This window comes from Mirounga leonina, unplaced genomic scaffold (genome assembly GCF_011800145.1).
Source record: "Mirounga leonina isolate KUSES-001 unplaced genomic scaffold, KU_Mleo_1.0 Mir_166, whole genome shotgun sequence".
Lineage (NCBI taxonomy): Eukaryota > Metazoa > Chordata > Mammalia > Carnivora > Phocidae > Mirounga > Mirounga leonina.
Window position 1 is genome coordinate 26,377,446 of NW_023270418.1, and position 18,906 is coordinate 26,396,351.

Here is an 18,906-nt window from a genome sequence, read left to right on the forward strand (position 1 = left end):
TGCTTCTCCCTCTCCCACTCCCCCTGCTGTGCTCCCTCTCCCACTCCCCCCTGCTGTCTCTCTCTGTCATATAAATAAATAAAATCTTTAAAAAAAAAAAAGATGCATTTAAGAAGATCTGTATGGCAATGTCAACTCACTTGAAGTAAGGCTTAAAAGACAATTATAATTCAAGTCATTCCTTACACTTAGATAGTTGTACTCTTAAAAACATTTACGATCACCATTTGAATGTTCATTCTAGAAACTACAGTGTATGGAAGAGAAAAGTGCAGAGCTTGACTGGGTTGGGGGAAGGACAGATTTTCTGTGATGGTGTTTCTCACCTGGCCAAGAATGAACAGATGATATGATGATGCCCACAGCATCTACGCCCCTGCCCCACCCAGTGTCTTAGCTGTTGCTTAATGACTAGTAGAGACAAATCACACATTTTGAAAACCATTTCATTTGTTGAAAGTTATATATAATTTATTGAATATTATATATGTGCTTTATATTCTTTTGGATGATGGCAAGATACATAAACAGTGCAAAGATGAGAACCTTTCAGAATCAGAAATAAGAATTCATATGAATGAAATAAGAGTAGAACTTTCAGACACCTGACCTGAGTAGATTTGAGCACAAAATGCATTTGACTTTTAGGTTTCTGGCTGAGGGAAACAAAGCAAATCATACTGGGTATATAAGAGTTCTCCAGAGAAACAGAGCCAATAAGATCTATCTATCTATCATCTATCATTATAATGATAATGATATAACTATCTATCTATTTAGATAGATTGAGAGATTTATTATAGGTATTGGCTCACACAATATGGAGGCTGAGAAGTCCCATGATCTGTCATCTGCAAGCTGGAGAACCAAGAAAATCAGTGGTGTAATTCAGTCTGACCTGAAGGTTTGAGAACCAGGGGAACATATAGGGTAAGTTGTGGTTTGACATCGAAGGCCCAAGAATCAGGGGCTCTAATGTTCAAGGGCAAGAGAAGATGGATGTCCCAGCACCAGCCAAGAGAAGAAAATTTCCCTTCTTGCTCCTTTTTGTTCATCCAGACCCTCGATGGACTCGATGATGCCCACCTGTATTGATGAGAGCAATCTTCTTTATTCAGTCTACTTATTCAAGTGCTATCTCTTCAGAAAAACCCTCGCACACACCCCAAAAATATTTTAATGACCGTCCGAGCATCCCTTAGCCCAGTGAAGTTGACATATAGAATGAACCTTCATACAGGGTCATGTCATTCTCATTTATGGTTCCAGAAAGAACTCAAATTCAAACAGAATGCTTTCTGGATTTTGACTCTAAGAACAACTCTATGGGAAGTATTGGTAAAGCTTACAATTTTGAGCTTGTGGAAGATAAATTACTTAAAATGGTAAAAACGCAGAAGCATACTTTTAGAAAGGATCCTACGTATGTAAAAGTGAGTCTTGTTTTAATAAAATCTGATATGAGAAACTGAACTGATAATATAATATTATAGGTCAACTATACTTCAATAAAAAAAAAAAAAAACTGAAAAAAAGAGGCCTCGTGAGTGTGATTATTTACATTGTAAAGCAATCACTCCCTTAAAAAAAGACCTATCTACCAGAATCTGAAGTGCTGGTGAGATACATGATATTTGTAGGTATTGACAGCAAAAGTTTTTCTTTTTAATTAATTAATCAGCTTCTGGCTTTGTTTTTTGCATTATAGTTGACAAAATATCATATTACTTTCAGGTGTACAACATGGTGATTCAACATTTTTATCCATTATGAAATGATCACCTTGATAGGTCTTGTTACCATCAGTCACTAAACAAAGCTAGAACAATGTTAATAACTATATTCCTTATGCTGTACATTACATCCCAGTGACTTATTTTAAACTGGAAGTTTCAACGGCTAAAGATTTTAAACCCACTATTAATGGTAGATCATTCTGCAATGAAGATAAATTATGAAATCATGACAGGAAAATATGTATTCTTGTAAATAGGGCATTTCTGAGAATATAATTCCTTCTTTGGGGGATACCAAAGAGACCCAGAGGTACCCAGAGAATGTCACAATGAATAATTTGAGAGACGTAAGACTTGTTTTTTTTTTCATTTTTTAAAATTTAAATTCAATTAATAACATAATGTATTATTGGTTTCATAGGTAGAGGTCAGTGATTCATCAGTCTTATATAATACCCAGTGCTCATTACATCACGGGCTCTCCTTAATAAGACTTGTTTTTTAATAATTTTTTTAAATTTTATTTTTATTTATTTATTTGAGAGAGACAGAGAGATAGCAAGAGGGAGCACACGAGGGGGCGGGTAGGGCCAGGAGAGGGAGAAGCAGACTCCCCGCTGAGCAGGGAGCCTGATTTGGGCTCGATCCCAGGACCCTGGGATCATGACCCGATCCGAAGGCAGTCACTTAACCAACTGAGCCACCCAGGTGCCCCAAGAGAAGTAAGACTTATTAAGACAGAATGCTGTAAAGAACGCCGTTCAACTTGTTTTGCCCATCCTGGGTACCTAGATAGCAATTTAATTGTTAGCTAGGGACTACATGGGAGCCATCCTGGAGAAGGTGCTTTGACTTGGGACTTGGTATGAATGACGGGCTCCGTACACTGAAATCAGAACTCTACAGTTTGCTGTGTACCATTATGTCACCATTGTTGAAGGCTTTGATGCTGGTCTATGGGACCCCCTTCTATGGTTCCACATTCTTTTTATCCTTTACCCCTGTGTTGGTATTCCTTTTTTCAGAGATCTTATTCTATCTCTGGCTGTGGCTTTCAATTTCAATTTTCACATGTGAAATCCTTGGAAATCCTTGACTTCTAAGCTGTTTGTCAAAACACTGGCTTTGGCTGTGGGATGCTACAGCTTTCTGTTTATTATTTTTTCTGTAATTTTCTTTTTTTAATGTTTCAGTTTTTTAAATATAGATTTTAGAACAGCTTTCTGTTTCTCTAAATTGAGTCTTTTCTACCTCTATCCTTGTTTCCATCGATGGCTTCATTGTCAGGGTCTAAATATCATTCTTGGTCAGTAAGATAGGAGCATTTTAAACCCCTTTTGACAGGAACTTAAAATGGATCTCATTGCCCAGAAACGTGGATGCTTCGGGACCTTGAGACCATCTGTGTAGTGCCATTCAGCTCTGTCCCTCCCCAGAGAGCAGTCCAGGAGCACTAACATTTAATTAATTGATGCCCAAAACTTTGTGGGCTTCATTAGCACCCCCACACTCCCAGGGAAGTTGAGGGGCTTTATTTAGAGCAGACTCTTCTCTAGTGGTTGCTCAGCTGGGTCTGTGCCAGTCACCTGTCCTCATCTACCCAAAGGTAAGCGGCCAGCCAGAGCAGGTGCAGGTTGTTAGAATAGTTAGTTCCACAAGAGATATATTCAGTTTACTTCAATCAGGTTAGGTTGGAAATGTTAGATCACAAGCTTTGCAAGGGCTCCACTTCAGCCATTCTGAATTTCCCTCCCCAGGGCATAGCTTGCAGCAAGGGTCTCATAAAAGTTTCAGTTATTCAGCAAAGAGTCAAGACATCCAGGTTTGCCACTCTGTATAATTTTATTGAACTACTTAACAAATACTTGTTTAGTTCTCACTATGGGCCAGGTACTATCCTCAGTGCTTTATAAATACTAATTCATTTATTCCTCATTGATAACCCCATGAAGTTGGTGCTGTTACCTCCCTTTGCACGTGAAGAAACTGTTGTACAGAGAAGTAATGTAACTTGTCCAAAGTCACACAGCTAAGGAAACAGAGAACTAGGTCTTTAAACTTGTTTATCTAACTGCACAATGATGCCCGGGTATATTCGTCCCTTCTTGGCATCATTTCCCTTGTAAAAGGACAGGGTGGATGGATGACTTTAAATACCTCCCTTTGAGTGTTTAGTATGTGCTGGGCACTCCCCACATTTTCTCACTTCATCCTCACATCAACCCAGAGGGAGCCTTATAGTCTCATTCTACGTTGGTGTAACCTGAGGCTCAGAGAGGTTAAGCCACACCCCGAGGTTCACACAGCAGCAACATGGAGGAGCCAGGAGGCTCTGAGCCAGGACTCTCTGACTCCATCCGACCACTCTACCTCGCTGCCTCCTCTGCAAGATCTCCTCCAATACTAGCTTTGCAGACGTTGACTTATTCGTTCACCAAACAGCTCTTCTGTCTCCTCTCCACACCAGGCACTGGCTGGCTGCCGAGCGGCCGCAGGATGAATGAGACCAGATGCTTCCATCAAGGACAACATTATTGCAAACATGTCTCACGTCCCTCTGATAGTAGAAGCCGCTAAGTGACGAGGAGGAGTCCAGACCAGTGTCACAGGGCATGTTGTCCTGACGGCCAGCCCAGGGAGGGCATCCTTGGGAACGCGGCACTCCCCACAGTCAGCTTCTGACCTTGCCTGAGAGGCTGCCTGCCAAGCATTTGTTCTTTTGTGTTCTTCTCGGGGTTGAGAATGATGATATAGCATTTGGGAAAGAAGAGGCAGGACATGAGGCCTGCTCCTGATGCTAAGATGGCAAAGACCTCCACGGCCACCGTGTCCTTGCCTTGAGTGCTCATGTGGGCAGGGATGAAGGAGGCCCAGACACAGGAGCACACACACGTGCTAAGAGTGATATGCTTTGCTTCGTTGAAGGTGTCAGGCAGCCAGTGGGTGGGGAAGGCCACCAGCAAGCTGACCAGCCCTAGCAGACCCAAGTAACCCAGCATGGCATAGAACAGTTTCAAGGAGCCCTCATCACACTTTACTGTCATCATGGATCCAGGCCCAGTAGAGTTCACAGGCCGTGGGGGCCATCTGATCACCCAGAGCATACACAAGGTTGCCTGGATCAGGGAATAGACAATGGGGACGGTGCTAGGGAGAACCGGCCCCACCCACCTCCTAAGCTGGGTGTCCGGCCGGTGGCGTGGAAGGCTGCCACCACCATGAGGGTCTTGGCCAGCACAGTGGACACACAGGCTGTGAAGGTGACCCCAAAACCTGCCTGACTCACAGCACAGGTGAAGGGTCCTGGGTGCCCAATGAACAGGAAGGGGCAGAGGAAACAGAAGGCCAATCAGGACAGCAAAAGGTAGCTGAGCTGACGGTTATTGGCTCAGACGATGGGGGTGTGGTGGTGCCAGATGAAGATGCCTAAGATGGCCAGGGCAAGGAGGAAGAGCAGGGCTGTGCAGACCACCAACACTGCGCTGAGGGGCTTGTGGTAGGACAAGAAGTCAAGCATTTTGGGGATGCACAGACTCTGCCCCCTATTGGGCCACTGGTCCTCAGGGCACTTCTCACATGCAACACTATCTGAAGGGAGAAAGAGAAACTGGGTCAGAGACCAGAGTGGGGAAGCTTCTGGAAACTGTCCTGTGGCCAAGAAGTCACAGGACTAGGTCTTGTGTATTTCAGTTTTGTAACCCTTCCATGGTACTTGATGTCCTCAGATTGAGGGCCGAAGACACAGAGGGCAGAAATCCTAGTGGCAACTGGTCATCATGCCTCAGATTGTAATAAAATAACATCGACACAATGACCTACAGAAGCTCTAACTCCTCTCTGGGCTTTGTCCCTTTTAGTCCAACCACCACTGTGGCCGTGTCATAATTCACAGTCATGGCTAGTTTATTCATGCATTTATTCATTCATCAGCCCATTTAATTTAAAGAATTTCAGTGGGGTGCTTACTATGTACACAGACTCTCTCTTTTTTAATGGAGGCACCTACGTCTAAATCACTCCTTTGATGGAACGTATCAGAGTTTTGCTTTCCGTAGTGATTTTAAGGATGGGCTTTGTTACCGGAGCTCTAGAGCAGACATACGTTCTCATTTAACTCTCTTCCTTGATTTGGTTACATCTCTATGATCCCAGATGCTTGATTTCATGTCCTAGTCTGCAAGTCCAAGGATGATTTCTTATTTATCATTTCTGTCCTCTCTTCACCAACCGGTGTCTCCTCCCTGTCCCCGGCTTCATTCCGCGGTGCCTTTCTCTTTCAATGGGCAAAGAGGATCCTCGAGGACCCTGCCTTCCCTACACTGAGAGTTTCCATTGTGCCAGGAGACCTTCCCCATCCCATGGCTTCAACAGTTCCCTGGATTTTGTGCCTATGCCTCCTGATCAGTTCTCTTTCTTTTCAGTACATTGATTGCTTCTCAATCTCCCCAAACACATTGAAACGCACACTGCTTCTCCACGTAATTAATTCCCTGGCTCCCCATTTTTGCAGAGTAGACTCCACGGTCCTGAGTCTGGCAAGGAAGGCCCTCTGTTATCTGGCCACCTGCTCCCTGCATCTCCCATCAGTGGCTGTGTTCAAGTGACTCTGTGCTCCTTACTGCTTTCCTGTCTTGAAACTTTGTTGATGGGCTCCTTGGCCCCGACTGTCCTTCTCATGTTTCATTGCCTGGGACATTCCACTTGTTGCTCAAGGCCTAAATCGTATGCCACCCCCTCCAGTGGAAAGTTCCCCTACATACCCCTTTGTTAGAATTCGTTTTTCCTCTGCACTTTCATGGTTCGAGGCTTGAATTTGTATTAAGGCAATTGATTTCACTTCATAGTCTAGTTTCTTTACTCTCCCAGGTTTGGAAGACACAGGGATCATCTCCTTGAAGAGATCATGAGCTCTGTGGTCCAAGGGCTGTGCCTCATTTGTTGTCACCACCTTTGCACCCAGCACAGTGGCTGCATATAGGAGGTGCCAGTTGATATCTGTTGAATGAATGACATTTTAGCAAGATGCAGATTAAGTCGATAGAAGGGTTTTTCTTTTTCTTTTTCTTTTTTTCCTTTTTTAAATTATTTTTATTTTTTTCTTTTTCTTTTATTATTATTATTATTTTTTATTTTTATTTTTAATTATTTTTTAAATTATTTTATTATTTATTTATTATTATTATTTTAATTTTTAATTTTTAATTTATTATTATTATTTATTTTTAATTAATTAATTAATTTATTTATTTTTTATTATTTTTTTTAAGATTTTATTTATTTATTTGACAGAGAAAGACACATTGAGAGGGGGAACACAAGCAGGGGGAGTGGGAGAGGGAGAAGCAGACTCCCTGCCGAGCAGGGAGCCCGATGCGGGACTCGATCCCGGGACTCCAGGATCATGACCTGAGCCGAAAGCAGTCGCTTAACTAACTGAACCACCCAGGCGCCCTATATATATATATATATATTTTTTTTTTTAAGATTTTATTTATTTATTTGAGACAGAGAGAATGAGAGAGACAGAGAGCACATGAGAGGGGGAAAGGTCAGAGGGAGAAGCAGACTCCCTGCCGAGCAGGGAGCCCGATGCGGGACTCGATCCAGGGACTCCAGGATCATGACCTGAGCCGAAGGCAGTCGCTTAACCAACTGAGCCACCCAGGCACCCAAGGGTTTTTCTTTTTCAATATTTATGGGATGGCTACTATGTGGCAGACATGAAAGTAGGCACAGAATTTGGACAAACTCAGAGTCGATGAAAGAAAGAATGAATGGATAGCCTTAAATGGCTTTACTGTAGCAAGTGGGAAGGACATCTTGAAAACATCTTTTGATTTCCTCTTTGCTGGGTTTTTCTTTCCCAGTAAAGAAAGGAGTCATTCCTTGAAGTGATGATGAAGGCTTGTCTGAAGCCTATCATGGCTGCTGGCTGGCCCCCGTCGACAAGGGCAGCCTCTGTCTTACCCGTTGCCATGGCCGTCTCTCCTCTGGGGCAGGGAATGCAACTGTAGCAGCAGTTTGACTTCTCAGATAGGATCGACTTCCTGGTTCCCACAGGACCTTTTTCACTGCAGATCGAGATAAGGACCTATGCACGAGAGGAGAGAGAGCACTGGGGAGACTGTGCAGCATCTGTGTATTCAAGTCTTAGAAGAATTACCAGCATCATTCTACCTTACCAGGACCCTTCCTGTCTTCTTCCTTCTTCCCTCTCCTTCCTTTACCTCCTCCTTTCTTTTCCTCTTTCCTCTTTACCTTCCCTTCCTTCCTTGCTCAGGTAGTTACCAATGTGTTCCATGGATCAGGTACCGTGCAGGATATTAGTGAAATAACAGTAGGTAAAAATGATCTCTTAGAAGAGAAGAAGAAAAGAACAGAGACGAACTACAAGTACAGCCTATATCAACTAACAAAATGGCAATAAGCACATACCTATCGATAATTACTTTAAATGTAAATGCACTAAATTCTCCTATCAAAGGCTAGAGACCTGAAACCATAAAACTCCTGAAGGAACAGTGAGTAATCTGTTTAACATTGGCCTAAGCAACGCTTTTTCTAGATATGTTTCTTCAGGCACGGGAAACAAAAGCAAAAATGAACTACTGGGACTACACCAAAATAAAATGCTTTTGCTTGGTGAAGGAAGCCATCAGCAAAATGAAAAGGCAAGCTACCTAATCAGAGAAGATATTTGTAAATGATATGTCTGATAAAGGGTTAATATCTAAAATATAGAAATAACTTATACAAGTCAATGACAAAAACCAGACAGTTCAGTTACAAAATGGGCAGAGTACACGAACAGACATTTTCCCAAAGAAGATATACAGTGGCCAATAGACACAAGAGAAGATGCTCAACATTACTAATCATCAGGGGAATGCAGATCAAATGGAATTAAATTGGAAATTATATATATTTTACTTTCCCATTTGCTCATTAATTACCTTTGTCTTTAGCAAGCTCCTTTGTTTGGGGAGCCAGGGGTGGTTTTGGAAGGTTTTATTTGCTGAACAGCCTTAGAGTTGTGTGAGTCAATGGTCCGCTCTATACTCCCTTTGACCAAGTACCCTAAGCCAGTTCAATGTAACAAATACTGTCGGGTGCTCAGAAGTGTGAGGTGCTTTGTGGGTGTGGTAGGGGGGCTCTCAGCTCTCACCCTTAAGAGCCCTTCTGCCCAGATTATGGCACTGTCATTTATCAGCAGCTCTTTTCCAGGAGGAGTGCTGAAGTCAAAATGTCCAACAATGGCTGTCTGTCCTCTCTGGTCTGGGAAGACATAGACGTTTTTAATGTTAAACATTGCCAGCATCTCAAGATAACTTCTTCGTGGGCTCTGGTGGTGAAGCGAAGATTCTGGGTATAAAGGAGCACCTGAGGCAGGGACAGAAAGTACAAGGCAAGAAATTGGTTAGGCGTACCACAGGCAAGGGAGCTCCCTTCACATCACCGGACCATTCTCCCACATCTGTGCTCACCAACACATGGAGGAAGGCACCTCCTCTTTGCACATTTTATGGAAAATAACTCTGCTTTCTCATCTTTCAAGTTTGCCTTAATCTGCAGTGCATAGGGAAGTGGAAGTCAAGTTAATGGAAATCTGGTCGTCTAGGGCTTGCCTGAGACATTTCACGGACAGGCTCATCTTATGAATATGGGTGTCTCCACGTATTCGTAGCAGCGTCCCTTCATACATACTACTTAGTTTCCTTCTCGGTGCCAGACATGATTGGTGACTAGGAAACAGAAACACTCTGAAGGCAAGCACACATTTTGTACATTTCTGTATCCCATGTTGCTCCAAGGAGCATGAAAAGGGCTTAGTAAATACTTGTGTTACACACATATATTTGTTGAGTTAGGCCACTGAAGCTCAGTAAGACCATAGGAGGGAGTTTCAGCAAAGATGTTGGCTGGGGGCAATGCTGGGCTTAGATATTGAGAGATCCCAGGAATACTTCAGCATAGGGAGGCAGCAGAGAGCCTGGCCCAGCGCCCATACTGTGGAGTTAGGTTGCCTGGTGTGATTCCTGAATCTACTTGAACCAGCTGTGTGACCTTGGATGTGTTATTCTGCCTCTCCATTTTCTCATCTGTAGAAAGGGGACCTACCTCCTAGGGTCGTTGTGAAGATGCAATGTATTAATACATACAGAGTGCTTGCAGCATTACTTGGCATGGAAAAGCACTTGAAAATTGTTAAGTATTATTACTCTTAAAGCCTTTAAAAACCTCACACTACACAGTACTGATGAAATCACCTAAAAGCCATCTTAAAGAAGCTGTGCCTAGTTTGAAAGCATTCTTTTAGTAGTAAGAGGATTTTTCTTCTACTCTGACTTTGTTTCTATAATTTTACTTCGATATTTGTAGCGGCATGTGGCTGAGTGCTCAACAACCAGCTCTCTGGGGGAAAAAGGCAGGATTTTTAGGTCTCCTACTTTCCATGGTGAGCAAAGAGCTTGTGCAATTCCTGAAAATTTTACAATTGACTCTCAAAGCCGGCAGGAGCCAGTCCTCTCTTCTAGCTATAGACCCTGACATTTTTCATAATAAGGGATCTGAGCCCAGGAGACGTTGGCTCTAAAGTCAGTGCTCCTTTCATTAGACCTTGCTTCCTCAGCACTAGCCTGTGGCTCAGAGCAAGCTGGGAGGGATAGGGATTGAATCCGGAGGTCTTGGCTGCTCACCTGCCAAGAGCTGGCATTGTGTGGGTCTGCACAGGAGCCTCCCAGGAAAGGCCCGTCTCCTGGGAGCAGGACGTCAGGTTCTGATAGGCGGCCAGGAGGGCTCTGGCTGCCAGGTAGGCTTGGTAAGTGGCCGTCAGGTCATGCGGTTTGAAGGTAGACAGGTAGACCACTGTCATGTTCTCATGCTCTTTGCAGTGATAAGCCTCTTCTCTGGCGCTTGGGCTGGAAGCCCCTGATCCAGGCCACCTGCATCCCTGCAACTCCTCACAGAGCTTCCTCACCTGACCGTTGCCCGGGTAGGCGGCTGGACGCAGCGCCAACTGGAAGTCCTCAAAGCCCGGCAGGAATCCCGAGTGCACGGTCAGGCTCAAGGTGACGTTCAGCAAGGTGCGATGGGTTGTAGAGGAAAAGAGGTGGAGAAGACCCACGTCCTCCTGGTCACATTCTTCTCCCAGAGGGCCTCGGCCAGCAGCCCGAAGTGGAGGTGGTAACAGTCACAGACGATGACCGCGGTGGTAGGGCTGGCGGCGAGCACGCTGGCCACGCTGTGGATGCTGTGGGCCTGGCTGCCGATCTTGGAGAAGGCCACACAGCCGCCCGCGCGCCTCACCTCCTTCCGCAGCTGCTGCTGCTCCAGCCACTCCAAGTGGCCACTGTCAGAACCCACCAGGCCCACCCAGGTCCAGTTAAAGTGGCTCAAGAGCTTGGTCAGGACCTGGGGCTGGTGGGCGCTGCTGGGCACCGTGCGGAGGAAGGACGGGAACCGGGACGTCGGAGAACTGGGGGTGCTGGGATCCGTGGCTGCCCGTGGGGGAGAAGCGGGGCTGTATATTTGCGTGGGGACACCTTACCACCCCTGCCCAGTGTCTGCAAATGCGCTCACCTGCTGTCCTGGACCCGCCCTCACTGCCCCCCTTCTATATGCAAATAGTTTCTTTTTTTTTAACATACAGAAAGCTGTGCGTGATTACCTTTTACGACCTGATGAGTTTGGAGATAAGTGTACACCTGTGAAACCATCAGCACAATCTACGCCATGCACCTACTCATCAGTCCAAAGTTCCTCCCACCCTCTTCTCTATTATATTAGTCTGGTTTTGTGTGATAAGAGCACTTAGCACACTATTTACCCTCTTGGCTAATTTTTTTTTTTTAAGATTTTATTTATTTATTTGAGAGAGAGAGAATGAGAAAGAGAGCACATGAGATGGGGGAGGGTCCGAGGGAGAAGCAGACTCCCTGCCGAGCAGGGAGCCCCATGCGGGACTCGATCCCGGGACTCCAGGATCATGACCTGAGCCGAAGGCAGTCGCTTAACGAACTGAGCCACCCAGGCGCCCCTAATTTTTAAGAGCACAGTACATATTGTGAACTCTAGGCATTATGCTGTACAGGAGATCTCTAGAACTCATTGGGTGTAACTGCAACTTTGTGCCCTTTGACGAATATCTCCCTGTTTTCCTTCCTTCCAGGCCTGAACCACTTCTCTATTATCTGCTTCTGGGAATCTATTTTAATTCATCATATAAGTAATATCAAGTTGTATTAATCCTTCTGTGTCTGTCTTTTATTTTTAAATATTATCTCAGCCTATCTCATCATCTACCTCCAGGTCCTTCCAAAGCCTATATGCTCAGGCCTGGGAGGCCAGTTTCCTGGAAGAAGGACAGCAGTGGACTCAAGAAGGCAGAGTAGGAAGCCAGTGGGAGAAGCAGAGAAGTAAGGTGTGCCAAGTGATTTGTGTTTATGCGTTGTATAATTCTTGACATTGCTTGAGAGGTAAAGGTTCAAGTGAATTAAAAACTTGAATAATCATGAGAAGCATAGAAACAAGATATAGAACATCCAAAGCAGTGGAAGAAAAAAAGGTTAAAAAAATCAGGAAATTTCAAGAAAGGACAAAACAAGAAAAAAGCATAATAAATATGAATGAAAAATGAATGGAAAAATGAATGAAAGCATAGAAACGCTTTCAAACTAAATAACACATAAAACAGCTTTCTATTTGTTATTTCTAGTATTATGTTTTTAAATTTTTTTGTGGAAAGTTATGACAAAGCCTAAGAGATAGAAAGTTCTATGAGAGGGCCAAATGGCATCAAACACGTCGGCAATTTGAGCAAATGTAAAAGGTTCAATGACTCCAGTTAAGAAAAGCATAATGTGTGCTCTGTTTGCTGTCTAGACAAACTACAGCCTCCTGCATCCTCACTACAGAAGTGATTTATTTTTATGCCTTTGTAAGAATTTCCACATAAATAAGAAATGAGAAAAGCCATCCTCAGTCAGCTAAGTGTCCTGATTATTGACTGACAAGCCAAGGTCACCCTAAACGAATAGTTCCATTTGGAACCTTGAGGCTAGGTTGTTCCGCCCCAAGTCCCGACCCTTCGAGAGCCAGAGGGTGCCCTGGTGTTATGGCTCTCTGGTTCATGCTTGCCTTCTTGTCCAGAGTAGGAGCACTTCTGAGGACAGAGCCATGGCATATGGTACCTATAGCATAGCGTTCTATGCCATGAGTGATGTGCTCAGTAAGAATTTGGAAACAATAACCAGTCCCACAATAGGCAGTATTTCTGTTTAGGTGAGGTTTCCTCCTTCTTGCTTCTGTACCTTCTTCTCCCTGTGGAGTCTGGTTGCCCAGCTTCGAATCCCAAACTCCCACTTATTATTTGTGTGAATTGTGGCAAGTGACATTTCCTCTTTGAGTCTCAATTTCATAATCTGTAAAATGGGAATAATAATATCTACCTCCTAAAGTTGTTGTGAGGATTACATGAGATAATAAAAATAAAGGCAATGATATTAATAAGAGGAAATACTGATACAGAGCTTACTATAAGTCATGCATTTTTCTGAGTGTTTTTCGTGTATTAACCCATTTAATTTTCATAAGAATTTGATACATGCAAAATATCTAGAAAGCAGTTCCCACTGAGGGTAATGACTCAAGAAATTACAGGCATAGTTACTATTAAGTAATCTCAACCAATAGTGCAGAAGAAAGCCTGTGATAAACTCATTTATACTAGGATGTGAGTGGTTGACAATAGCTATACATCACTGAACAACAGCTACTGAGAATTAAGCGTTTGCATCTTATTGGATGATTTTTCAGCTGGGGCATTTGAGGCCTCCGTGGAATCTGGGAGAGAAGATATTTAATATTTCTTGTGGTGTCTTTTAGAGCTCACAAGTCATAGTCATGTAACTTATTTCCCTGCATGGTGGGGAAAAATAAGGATTCTCCAACTGGAAAATGATTTCATAAACATTGCTTCCCTGCCTAACAGATTTGATACGCACTAAAGATCAAACAGAAGTCAAGTCTAGGCGGATGTTTCATGGAAACATCATGAAATCCAGCACTGTGGTCAGTGACTTGTTCAACTTTCCAACTTTCTGAGAAGGGTGGGAGAAGGAATGAGCTCATCCTGGCCTGGGTTATAAACCTTGAGTGCTCTCATCAGCCCTCAGATCATGGGCAGTTAGAGCACATGTGTCCCAGGCTGTTTAATCAACCAAAAATTACGAGAGTTTGGCATAAGGTGGCCAAAGGTTTATTTTGCCACAGAAGTGTGTTGGAAAAATAAAACCTACAATAGGTCCATCTGGAAACAACTGAAGTGTCCATCGATGGATGAATGGATAAAGGATCTGTGGTGTACATGTATGATGGAATATTATTCAGCCATTAAAGGAGGAAATCCTGTTATTGTGAGAGCATGGGTGGAGGGCATCATGCTGAGTGAAATAAGCCAGACAGAGAAAGACACGGACAGTGTGATCTCACTTACATGTGGAACTAAAACAAACACAAACCAAAACCCTAACAAACTCATGGAAAGGAGATGAGATTTGAGGTCACCAGAAGGGGGGAAGGAGGAATTGTAAGAAGCTGCCAAAAGGTAGACTTCCAGCTCCGAGAGAGGTAAGCGCTGGGGACGCATGTGCAGCCTGGGGACAGGAGCTGACACCACTGTCTGGCACATGGGAAAGTTGTCAAGACAGTAAATCCCGAGAGGTCTCATTACAAGGAAAAACTTTCCTTTTCCTTCCTTTGCTTTCTCTCTTCATTGTATTTCTATGAGGCCATGGGCGCTAACTAAACTTCTTGGGGTAATCATTCCATAGTGGGTGTAAGTCAAACCATCATGCTGTACCCCTTGAACTTATACAGTGATGTCTTTTAATTATATCTCAATAAAACTGAAAAAAAAAAAAAAAGGAACCACTGCTGAAGGAGGGCCGGCGACCTCACACTGACATGCATACACCGACCCCAAGGCATTTCTTTGTCTTGTTGTTGCAAACCAGAGAAAGCATCCCAGTGGATCAGCACCAGTTTGGGGACAAGCACTAGGGAACCACCCATCTAGTCCGGGACCTGCTCCTCCATTTTGTAGGACGGGGGACCCCAGGCCCAGGGAAGGGAAGTAAGCTCTCCAGGTCACAACCTGTGATGGGTCTGGCCGGGTGCGGCGTGATCCTGTAGCTCACAGCCAGAGGACGCTAGTGGTTCCTTCTCTGCAGGTGCATCCTCACCTGAGGGGCTCTGTACATGGACAGCAGCTCAGCCATGGGCTCAGACTCTGGGGAGCTCATCCCACCAACCACCCCCAGGAGCTGTGGCCGGGGGCCGCAGCGGAAGTTGGGCGTGGGCCGGGGCTGGTTGGACAGCAGGGCCAGGGTGCTCGCCAGGGCCCGAGACCCTGAGATACAGGAATCACGGACCGGCAGTCCCACGGTGATGTTGGGCAGGAAGGCTGGGTCCTCTTTCGCCTCGGATACAGCGAAGAGAAGGCCCAGGACATTCAGGAAAAAGCGGGTGTTGAGCCTTCGAGAGGGTGAAGGACGGGGGGGAGTTAGGATCGGTCAGTAGCATTCTGCTGAGCCACATAAAACCGCCACAGAGGGTGTGTCCTTGCAAGGAGCGTGGCGAGGTGCGAAGGGAGACTGCATTTAGATGTACGCTGGCGGGAGGACGAAGCCTTGGGGGAAAGACAGCCATGCACCAGTTCACATACACGGGGAAAGGCCGGCAGCTTCCCAGAGGTGGACAAGGGCACACACAGAGCGACAGACATTCAGACCCTGACACACGCTCACAAGCACACACACAGACACATTCACAGACACTCACATAGGCACAAACACGCATACAGAGACACACACACAAAGACACACACACAGAGACACACACACACAGAGACAAACACACACGGACACACACAGAGACACACACACAGACACACAAACACACACAGACACACACACACAAAGACACACAGAGACACGCACACAAACACACAGAGACACACACACAGACGCACATACAGATACACACAGAGAGACACACAGAGCCACACACACAAACACACACAAAGACACACACACAGACACACAAACACACAGAGACACAAACACACACAGAGACACACACTCAAACGCACATACAGATACACACAGAGAGACACATACAGAGACACACACACACACAGACACGCAGACGTGCAGAGAGGCTGACCTCAGTGCAGCACTCAGCTGACAAACTGGCAGAGCGGAAGTGACAGATGCACGGCACACACACACACACACACTCACAACACATGTGCACATCACACATGCACGGCACACACACACACACATCACGCACACAGCGCACACGCCCTGCGGTGGGAGGCTCCGACGCAGAGGCCGGCAGCCGGGTGCACAGCACACAGACGGACACGCCCTTGCAGAGACAGACGGCCAGAGACACAGGTAGAGAGCCCTGAGTAGGGTGCAGACGCATGCCGGAGTGCCCCTGACCAACACGTAGGCCGGAGGAGGACAGACAGACGTGGGGAGCGGAGTGACATCGGTCTGGCTACAGACTTCCTGGGCACCTTTCTGGAAAGACCTTGCAGGCGCCCAGCCTGGAAGGCGGTGAGGGCCCAGTGCAGCCCTGGGAGCAGCTCAGATACCTGTGGAAGCCGGGCAGGCACGGATGGGTGCAGACAGGTGCCGGCCTGGGGCTGCCTTCCCCTTGGGCCCCCTGCACAACCCCTACGTGCGTCTTCCCACAGCTCTGGCGCCAGGACGCTGAAGCCATTCCCAGCTGCAGAGCTCTTCTCACCTTCGAACCAAAGGAACGTTAGCATCGTGCAGAGAGAGAAGGGGACTTGCCTTGGGTGATCAGTGACTCAGGGACGGCCGGGACCAGAACCTAGTCTGGCACCCGGTGCTCAGAGCCAGTGCTGTCCCTGCCCAGGGGCCCTGGACGCTGGGTGACAGGTCTAGCGCCCCCAGCTGCCTGCAGTGATCAGGAAGGCGTCCCTCCCCCGCCCTCCCTCACTGGGTGGCCATACCTCCCTAAGGATCAGGAGTCCTCCCACCGCTGGCACAGCGGCTGCCCCAAAGGCTGCTGGAACCTTTCTTGTGGCTGATCCAGCACCACGTGTGAGGGCGTCACAGCCCCGATGAGCACGTTTCCTTTGGTGGAGAAGCCGTCTGAGGGCCTGGACATTGGCAGGTAGCCAGGAGCGTGGACAGCGTCCCCCGTGGGCACTGCCAAGAGCAGGGCCACAAGGATAACTGGACAGGCCATGGAGGCTGTCCTTTCCTGAGGGCGTGTGGCTGGGGGTCCTTGTTGTCAGACCGCCTGGGCCGGGCCTCCTCCTGGAGGCTCTGGGCACATCTGCTGAGTCTTCACGGGACCCCAGAAAGAAGGTGAGTGAGTGTGGCTGAGCTCCTGGCCTTTGCCCTACGTGCCTATTCTTTCAGAGTCGTGCAGGGCTCTGCGACCCGCTTCCGGGCCTGGCTTGCAGCACCCTGATCCCTGCGTCGCTTGTCCTCACAGCTACTAACTGTCCTTGCTTGCTGGCTGAGGACCCGGCAGAGACGGGTCCACTACCTAGAGCAAGAGGGGTGCCCTGCCCACCGGTACCTCCTCTCTTCTGGGGATCTGCCGTGGAGGCTTGTGTTTATGAAGTTGTCCACCTTCCTGCCCCAGGGCCCCTGGGCCTGCTCACACCCCATAATCTTCAAAGCCAGAATTACCGCCGTGATGCACAGGGGAGGCTGAGGCCTCCAGGGTCAGGCTGAAGCAGTGAAGCAGCCTGTTGGGCCTGTGGCCGCAGACCTGTGTCCCCGGGGAGGGTACACTTGACATCATGCTCACAGAGGGACACAGCCAGGGCGGGCTGGCCTTAGGGTTGGGCTTCAATCTGTTTGTGGCCTGAATACTATCCCATCTCTTAGGCAATTCACTTCCTCTCTCTGGGACCTCTGTTTTCTCCTCCGTGACAGGAACACATGGCTTCCGCAGGTGGTCCCGAAACTCTGTTTCAAGAGCACAGCCTTCCACAACATGCTAGCTCTGTGCCTAAAATCAGGTGGGTGGGGACACCCTCTGTGACACCTGCTGGGTCCCCTGCACCTCTCCGTGCTTTCTTGGCTTCTGGAGTCCTCCTCCTGCAAGGAGCACAGTTTGATGCCTCGGATGAGTCACCTCTGAGGCTCCGTTCAAGTCTGAGTCTACTTTCCAAGCCGGCATGATGGGGCGAGCATGGGGACTGTCCTAACTCCTGACCAGGGAGGCAGTGGGGCAGACGAGAGGCCAGGGGAGTCCAGCCCCCGGCTCAGAGGCGGGCTTTGGGATCATGCCCTCTGCACCGGGGAGACTAGTGACACCGAGGGACAGGAACGACTGATAAACTGAGAACTGGCTTCATGAGCCGGGCAGACATTCAATCACGGGCCTCTCCTCTCCTGAAGGCGGGCGCCATGGGGCCTTCCTCACTCAGCTCACTCGGCTGTTGAGAAGCCGAAGTGTGGTAATCAGGGATTCGAAAGAGCCCTGTAAGTTGTCAATGCTTTGAGAAACAAGGGAGGGCCCTGCCAGGATTGCAAACAGAGCCCCCACAGCGTGTCAGTGGCCGCTCTCAGGCTGGGGGACCGGGCTGGGCAGGGCTGTGCCCCCATCGGCCTGCAGGGGGCGCTAGGGAGCAGGAAGCTTGAGGGCCTGGAGATCCGGGTCCAAGAATTGAAACGTGGCAGGCCCCCTGCTTCTTAAAGTTTTATTGAAACACAGCTGCAGACTTTGGTTTCGATATTGCCTGGGGCTACTTTCTCAGGAGGATGCAGATCTGAGTAGCTGAAGAGGAGACCGGTCAGCGTGGAAGGTCTAGAATATTTACCATCTGTTTGTGGAAAAGCTTGTTGGATGCTGCTCTAAAACTAGCTTTCACTTGATAAGAAATACAGGGCTGAGTGACATGTGTGAGTTTTCTATTGGTGAGTAATTAATTGCCACAAAGTTAGCAACTTAAATTTGACACAAATTTATTATCTCATAATTTTCCAGAAGCAGGAGTCAGACAGACAGTGGCTTATCTGTGACCTCTGGGCAGGGTCTTCTGTGACTGGAATCAAGGCTCGGGGTAGGGCATCCATCTCTCGAGGATGGCATCCATCTCTCGAGGATGGCATCC